The sequence below is a fragment of the Strix uralensis genome, chromosome 24 (genome assembly GCF_047716275.1).
Source record: "Strix uralensis isolate ZFMK-TIS-50842 chromosome 24, bStrUra1, whole genome shotgun sequence".
NCBI classification, from domain to species: domain Eukaryota; kingdom Metazoa; phylum Chordata; class Aves; order Strigiformes; family Strigidae; genus Strix; species Strix uralensis.
The window spans coordinates 6,015,421-6,023,573 of record NC_133995.1 but is presented as its reverse complement, the minus strand read 5'-3'; positions in this window follow the sequence as shown (position 1 = coordinate 6,023,573).

Here is an 8,153-nt window from a genome sequence, read left to right as displayed (position 1 = left end):
AAAAAAAAAAAAAAAAGGCTGCGAGAACAAACAAACAACCACCCGCGTCCGCAGCGCTGCGCGCAGCAGGAGGGGGAGGAAAAGTTTCTTTTGGGGGCTGGAGCAGAGCCGGGGAGGGGAGAGGCGCAGGGCAGGCAGAGGTTGCTTGGCTCCCAGGGCCAGCCGCGGAACCGGGATTATCTCAGCTTTGCTCAGTGTTTGTTTCCCGCCCCCCCAAAAAGAACTTTTTGGGGGGAAGTAGTGGGGATTAGTGAGTCTGGGAAACCCCCCCGCACCGCGCTCAGGACCCTCGGGTGGGTGCCCCAGCCTGTCCCCTCGGCACCCAGCGAGGAAGCGAAGCGGGTGCTTTTGTTCCCGGCTCTGCTGGTGCGTCCTGGGGGAAACCTCTGCCTCCCCCACCCCTCCCTGCCTCAGTTTCCCCAACTGGTAAATGAGGTTCGGCTCCTTGGGGCGATGCCGGGAGGTGCTGGGATCAGAGGTGGCAGTGTCACTGGTGCCATCAGCCCCGAGAGGGATGGCGTGAAACCGAGATTCCCGGCGGCAGCAGCACTTCCCGAGTGGGCCAGCCCGGGGTTTGCTGTGTTTGTGTCCCTGCAGGGTCCCCACGAGGATTCAGCCTCGTGCATAACGTCATGTAGGACCCGGCGGGACATTTTCAAAGTTGTTTTTTTTAATAACACCGCTCTGTTTTCCTGCATTTAAAAAGCCCAGCATCGCAAAGCCTACAAAAAAGAGACTGAGATCACTCCGGAGCTGGGCTGGAGCCACGCTGCCGCCAGCCTGAGCCTGGAGCTGACCCAGCTGCCCTCACCTGCAGCGCAGGGCCGGGGGGGTCACCGCAAGCTGCCCCTTCCCTCGGTCACCGCTTCCCGGACACACCAGGGGTCTGGGCAACAGCTCAATTTTGCCATCCAGAGCTACGGCCCCAGGTTCCCAGAGCAGGGCTGAACCCACGGGACAGCCCCGGGTGACTCCCCACGGCTCCCTTCTTTCCTGCCCGGTGATGCCGTAACCCTGCTGCCATCGGGGCTGTCTCCTACGCTGCGGTGCAGCATTTAGTGTGGTGAGGGATGAGGGGAAGGCACTGAGACGTCACCGCTGCGGCCACATGTAAAGGAAACAGGTTGGGAGGGGGAAATGAGGCAGCCTGGGGCACGGAGCGGGACTGGAGGGACCCGACGTGCTCAGGATCCTTCTGAAAGCTCCAGCCTGAAGCCAGGGAGATGGAGAGGATCGTGCAAGACCTGAAGAATCGGTCTGTTTTAAAACCAGCTTGTCGCTACGGTTTGTGCCTTTTAAATAATCCTTCCAGGAGGAGGATTTGTGCCTGCAAACGGCAGCGGCCCTAAAATCCTGCTGCTGGAGCTGCATCCTCCCGAGAGCCAGCCAGCACCACCCTGCCCACCCTCACATCACGGAAAACAGGGACCCTGACGCGGACAGAGCCCTGAGCGCTCCCTGCCCGGGCAGTGGTGGGTGTGTGGGGAGAGCAGCGTGGGGCCAGGCACCCTCCTTCCCGGCCACAGAGAGCCTTTCTCTGTGCATCGTTGTTACTGAGGGTGAAGCATCGATTGACACCGCGGCACCTCGTCCCCAGTGGGGTCACCCCGGCGCAGGTCACCCCACCAGGAGCCGGCGGCTGGATCATTTCCTTCACCTGACAGCTCTCCGCTGCCCGCAGCCCCAGCAGGACCCAGCCAGCTTTCCACAAGGGTTCATTAAAAGCAGCGTCCAAGCGCAGAGCTGGCCGTGCCGGTGACGGCGAGCGGGGCCGTGGGGTGTGCCGGCATCGCCGGCCTCTGAGGCAGTGTCTGTGAGTCACGTCGGGAACACGCCAGCCCCACGCGCTGCCGCCGCACATTCCTCCCTGTTTACCTGCTTAGACACCCGTGAGCCCGGCCCTGCAGAGGCAGAGGCACCCTCGCTTCTCCCGGGCAGCCCTGAGGGCCGTGGCCCCACTGGACAAAGGTGCTTGATGCAAGAAGGACCCAACAGCCCTGGGATTGCCTTGAACCTGGGGAAGGAGGAGGGCGGCTGCCCGGGCGGGTGATGCTCAGCCTTGGGGAGGACGGAGCCGAGAATCCGGGCGCCACGTGCTCAGCTCAGGCCATGAGGCTTCACAGCCAGATGGGGATTAGCTGCACTTTTCCTCTATGCTGACAGCTTGGCTTGATAACCCTCCAAAAAAAAAAAAAAAATTAAAGACTACTTGGGAAGCTGAGGCACAACTTTGGTGGCCCAGGATCTCCCCCTGTGCTCCCTTGGCTTTGGAGGGGGAAAAGGGGCTCCCCAGGGCACCGGGCTGTCAGGCACCCAGGCAGGGTGCCACGCAGGAAAGTGCTTTGCAGGTTTTTTGGGGCTGGAGAGCAGCAGGGCTCTACCCACAGCAACGCCAGGGCCGTGGTACTGCCTGTCCATGGGCCATCCCTGCCGAGCCTCCTGCGCCCCGAGCGGGGACAGCCCGGCCTCAGGGGCACAGCACCGCTCCCCCTCCACCTGAAAGGGATTACACCGAAGCCAAAGGCAGGATCCAACCTTGCAAAATGGGTCTGCGCCCTCCTTTATTTCACCACCCATGTCCCTTCGCTGTAAGGCAAAACGCTGCCCCTGTCCCTGCTCCTGGTGTCCCGGGGTTCTGCCCCCTCCCTGCGAGCCTGGGCAGGATACATCCCCTCTGGGCACAGCATGGTGACGGCTGACAGCGAGCCTGCTTTCTGCTGCCAAACCCCTCTTAGCCCTCCTCCGCTGTCCCCCTGCCACCTCGCTGCCTCCTCCCGTTGGGGTTTCGCTCCTGCCGTGTCCCACGTTCATTCAGAAGCAGGAGGTGAAGTTTGGCAAGTGCAAACCCAGCCTTCCCTGACCTCTCCTTAGTGCGCTGCGTCGCAGGGACGGTTCGAGCACGTCACTGGCAGCATCCGGCGGGGTGAGCGGCTCAGCCGACCCCACCATCGCTCTCCCATGGAAGTCTCTGGAAAAAAATGGGCCGGTGCTTTGCATCGCTGTTGCCCCACCGTGATGAACCAACCTCCAACGCCCTCCTTCGCTGTGGGGCTGCTGGGCATGGGGGTCCCACGGGGTCTCCAGCCCCATCCCTGTACTGGAAATCTCCAGGGATGGAGGCGAGCAGGGAGGTGAGAACAAGTCCAGCGAGGTCTCTCAGGGGGGTTACAATTTGCTCAGCAATGCCGAGTACCCAGCATGCTGATGAGAGTGTTTTCCACAAAAACAAGTATTTTCCCCAAAGCGTTGTCCCTGCTAAAGAAAACTCCCCCCAAGCAGTTTTAGCAGGGTGCTGGGGTGGGCAGGAGAGGGGCTGGGCACACCCTGCAGTTGACAAATTAATCCTGCAGTGATTACACCCGGATTAATCCTGCGATAGACGCGGGACTGCTGCACCCCGAGGAACACTGTGGGAGCCGGCTGTATTTTGGAAAACAAGGCCATTTCTGTAGGTGTGTGACTGCACTGACCCACATTCACAAACCCTGGCATCAGCCACCGCTCCGAGCTCCTCCGCCGCCAAAGTAAATCCACCCGAGTCCTCCCAGCTCCTGGCTGGTCTCAGGCTCCTTGGGGGGAGCAGGGTCTGCACCCCATCTCCCCCCGGGTCTGCTGCTCCCCCTGTACCCCATAGCTCCCCATCGCCTGGGCTGGGCGCGGCGCGGAAAAGGGGGGCAGAGATTAAAACCTCCCTGACCTTTCCGACTCCGGCGAGAATTTAGCACTAAAGCCTCGACTTTGCAGTTCAAAGAGTGTTTTGCAACATTCCCGGCATCTATCCCTCGGCAAGCCCTTTGCCGTTTTGAAAGAAAAATAAATAAATAAGAGAAAATGCATGCAATCCGAAAACAAAAAAAAAAAAAAACAACCCCGAGCCGCAGCATGCGGTTACCCTGCCATGAATGGGACTGTAGATTTCGGCTGTGTCTCAGCACAGAGCTGGGCTGTGCAGACTGAGCCGTGTTTGCTTAGGGTCCGAGCCATAACCCCCTGATCTGTCTAGTATAATTACCAGTCGCTGGGCGCACACAAAATCTCTAAACAAAATAACCTTCTCAAACCCTTCTGTGCGAAGCGGGCGGGGGGGAGGAGAGGCGCTGGCTCGCTGGGTTTGCAGTGAATGACCCCACTGTTTTAGATTTTCTGCTAAAAGATTTTGATGAGTCACGAGCTATTTCTGTAAATAATAAAAAAAAAAAAAAAAAAGAAGGAAATGGACATTTAAAAAAAAAAAAAAAAGGGGGCCCCCATGAACATTCATCTTTTTGAAGATGGAAAAATTAAAGACTTCCCCCCTCCCCTCCGCGCCACGCTCTGTCCCCGGGGGGTTGTGTGCAAGTGCTGTTATTGGGGGGGGGGGGCAGAGGCACATGAGCAGCGGCGGGAGCATCGTGCTGTGCACGTCGGAGCAGCCCCACTGCTGCCACCCACCACGGCTGCTCCTGTGGGACAGCTGGGGACCGCGGCCTGGGGGGCTCGCCAGCCCCCCCCAGAGCTGGGGGGTGAGCGAGCCACGTCCCAGCCACGCAGGGGACTGAGCATCACCACGGCCTTTTGCAAGGAAGGAAACTGAGGCTGAGGGGGATATGGGTGCACCCAGGGATGGTGACACTCGGCAGCACCGTCCATGCACGGGGCCGGGGTCGGCATTTCTCTGGGGCTCACACTGAGCACGTTTCTGGGCAGGGGCAGCAAAGCAGATTTGGATTTGGGGTGACCGCCTGCTTCGGCTGCCCTGGCTGGAGCCGTGCCGGGGCTCCCCGCCACCCCCGGGGCCCTGCAGGCAGCCGGATCCCACCACGGGCAGCGATGCCGTGCGCTCACGCTGCCAACAAAGTCCCCTTTGTCCTCCCTCCCCGTCCTGTGCCGGGGGGACCTGCAGGCCTGGGGTTGATGTTCCAGATTTCTGCACAGATGGGTACAAAATCGAGGCTTTTGGAGAGGCTGGGGTGGCAAAAGCGGGTGCTTACACCCAGCCAGCGCCCACTCCCCCCATTCCTGGTCTTTTCCTTCCTGCTGCTAAAGCCGCAGTTATTCTTCCCACCGTTTTTTGAGACCCCCGGTGCAGGGGGCTCAGAGCCCCAGGCCCCAGCACGTCACAGCTTGTGCCGTGCTCCGGACACAATGCGACGCTGGTATTAAATCAGCCGCGGTCTCTCCGCAGGGAATGCATCGCTGTCTGAGTGGCAAGAGAAAAATAAATCAGCTGCACGCAGTCAAAGTATATTCAAGGGCTGTTCTTACAGGAATTCATCTCCATCCGGGGCGAGGGTGGGCCGGGACCCCCGAGCGCTGCCCCTCCTGCAGCAGCCTCCAGCCCCACGAACAAACTGGAGAAGCAAAGCGAGTGCAAGAAGGGAGACTAAAGCAGGGAGCAAACCCACAGCGGGCCCGTGGGTGGGTGGCTATTGCAGAGCTGAGGGCTCTGTGGGTGCCCTCTGCCCGCACGTGCTGTTTTGGGACCCCTTCTCAGCCCTGGTCCTGGAGGGGGGGGATACAGCCACATGGGCCAGAGACCCCCTGAGACACCAGCGGCTCAGGGAGGGGAACAGATCTCGGAGCAAGAACGCTTTGGCCACATCCCTTCCTGGCCCCAGTTGCTGCAATTCCTTAATGCTCATTTAAAAAAAAAAATCCAAAACAACCAAAAGCACTCCCTCCTTTTTTTTTTTTTTTTTTTTCTTTTTAACTATTTGAAAGTCACGCTGGCTGTGTGCGTCCGAGGCAGCGACTTGCCCCCGGTCAGGGGCTCTGCTCCCAGCAGCAAACCCCACATCATGCTTCAGGGCTGTGCGAAACTCCCACCAATTTGGGGCACAACATTGAGCTAGCCAGAGAGGAGGGTGGTATCCTCATGGCTGCAGGCTCCAGAGCACCCAGGAGGGAAGAGGAGGAGAGGGGCCGGTGCCTCCTGCCGCCGTTTTCTGGGTTCATGGAGCTGCTCCGCACCCCGGAGCTGAGGGAAGGGGGTGGCTGGTCCCAGTCTGTTCCCCCATCCACATACTGGTTTAGCAATCAAACCAAGAAAGCTTTCATGTCCATAGCACAAAAAAAAAAAAAAAAAAGAAAAAGAAAAAAAGGTTTCTAGTTTAAAAGTTAAAAGCTCTTTCTCCAAGTGTTAAATCAATCAAAGCCACATGCTCCCCCGAGTGATCGACAGCCTGCGCCCAGCCGCGAGCCCCCGCGCCCTCCCCGTGGGAGCTGGGGGGCCGGGAGAACAGGGACACTGGCCACTCTGCACGGCTCATGCACCCATGGGTGCTGGCTTGGGCCCCCCGGGTGGATGGTGAGGGGCTGCTGGAGGCACGTTCAGTGCTCCCCAGGAAGCCACTGGCGAGCTGGCTGTGGTTCAAAGAGCCCTGGAAAAGGGCCACTGGAAAAAAGATTAAGCAAGTTTGGCCGAGACAGAGCAGCAGAGGGAAAGGGGATATAACAGTCTATTAATATTGGCAGGGTCTAGACACAGATGGGAGCCAGCCATTTCGCTGGGCTGCGAACCGCGGGGCTGCGAGGCGGCTGGGGGCCGCAGCGGTGGCCGAAATCTGCTCTCTGCCCTCTCCCGTCCTCATCCCTGTCCCCTTTGCTGCTGCAGCTCTGGCCGGGACTCAGAGTGAGGATATTCAGGAAAAAAAATAATGCAATGGCCAAAAGTCCCTGATGGCAAAGCCCCGATGCCCTGGGAAGTCGATTCTCAGAGGGGAGTGCCAAAACCTCGCTTTTTTGTTTTTAAAGAACAGATATCAAAGCTGCAAACCTGGCCCTGCTTTCGGAGCCTCGATGAGCACCGAGCGCTTCTGACTAAAACCTCCAGTGCTCTGGCTGCGGGTGCTGAGCCGCCGGGAAGCTGCCTCCTGGCTCACCGCTGTGCCGGGAGAGCCGGGGTTTCACCGGGGCCGAGCCGTGGGCTCGATGGTGCCGGGTGTCCGGCTGCCCGTGGGCCCCAAGGCACGAGGCTGCGTCCAGGCTGTTGCTGCTGGATTAAGAGGCCTCAGAAGAACAAGGACATGGAGGTGTTAAATGTGCCGTGGAGGGGCTTCCCTGCAGAACTGGTCTTAAAAAATAAAAATATATATATATATAAAGAAGAAAAATTCCCTAAGAGCAGTGGCAAAAATTCTCTTACATACTAATTATTAACTTCTTAATAATTAACTTTCTTTTGTTCAAGCAGATCTCCTACTGCGGTAACTCCAGCGAACAGCCAGCAGCTCACCTTCACCCCAGCTTTTAGGAAAACCCATCCCAGCAGGATGCAGCAGGGGCTGTTTGGTGAGGAAGAAGAGGGACAGTCCTGTCTGAGCTGCTGTTGCACTTTTCCAGGGGTCACTGCCACCTCATCCCATCCCATCCCATCCCATCCCATCCCATCCCATCCCATCCCATCCCATCCCACCCTACCCCATCCCATCCCATCCCATCCCATCCCATCCCATCCCATCCCATCCCATCCCATCCCATCCCACCCCATCGCAGCTGCAGGAGTCCACCAGCATGAGCCGGGTGCTGCGGAGGGCTGGCAGGGCTCTGACCTGCAACCAGCACATCCGGGAGAAATTCAGGCACTTCCCAGGTTTCTGGGATGCAGGGAGCAGCGTGTCAGCACCCGGCGAGGTTTTGGGCACTGGGTGGGTGCATCGGGTCCTCTCTCTGTGCCTCTGCCCCTCTGGGGCTTGGAGGGGATTGAACTCGCAGAAAAAAATGAGCAACTCCCAGCTCCCCATCAGCCAATGCAGCTCTACAGCATCTGCTGGTGCTGGCAACAAAACCCCTGGGTTTGGCAGCTTATGACGACCGTACAGCGTCCAGCACCCGCAGACGCGGGGCTCCGCTGCTGGGACACCACCAGCAGCATCAGCAAACACCCCGTGGGCAGGATGTGACCCCCAAGGCTGGCCAGCTCAGCAAACCCACCCGAAAGAGGAATTTCAGCCAGTCCCCCGAGTTCACGTGGTGGTGCCGGAAGGCACGAGCTGGTGAGGGGTAGATATAGGGACCTAAATTTCCAGGGCTGCTGTAGCCCCCCCAGCTACCCCAACACTGACAGAGCAGAGCAAGTCACTTCTCTCCCCTCTGACACCCAGGCTGACCATCGCTCCCTCGCTGCTGAAGAGCCTACAAGGATTAAAAATGCAGATTTTTTTAAAAAAATCAAT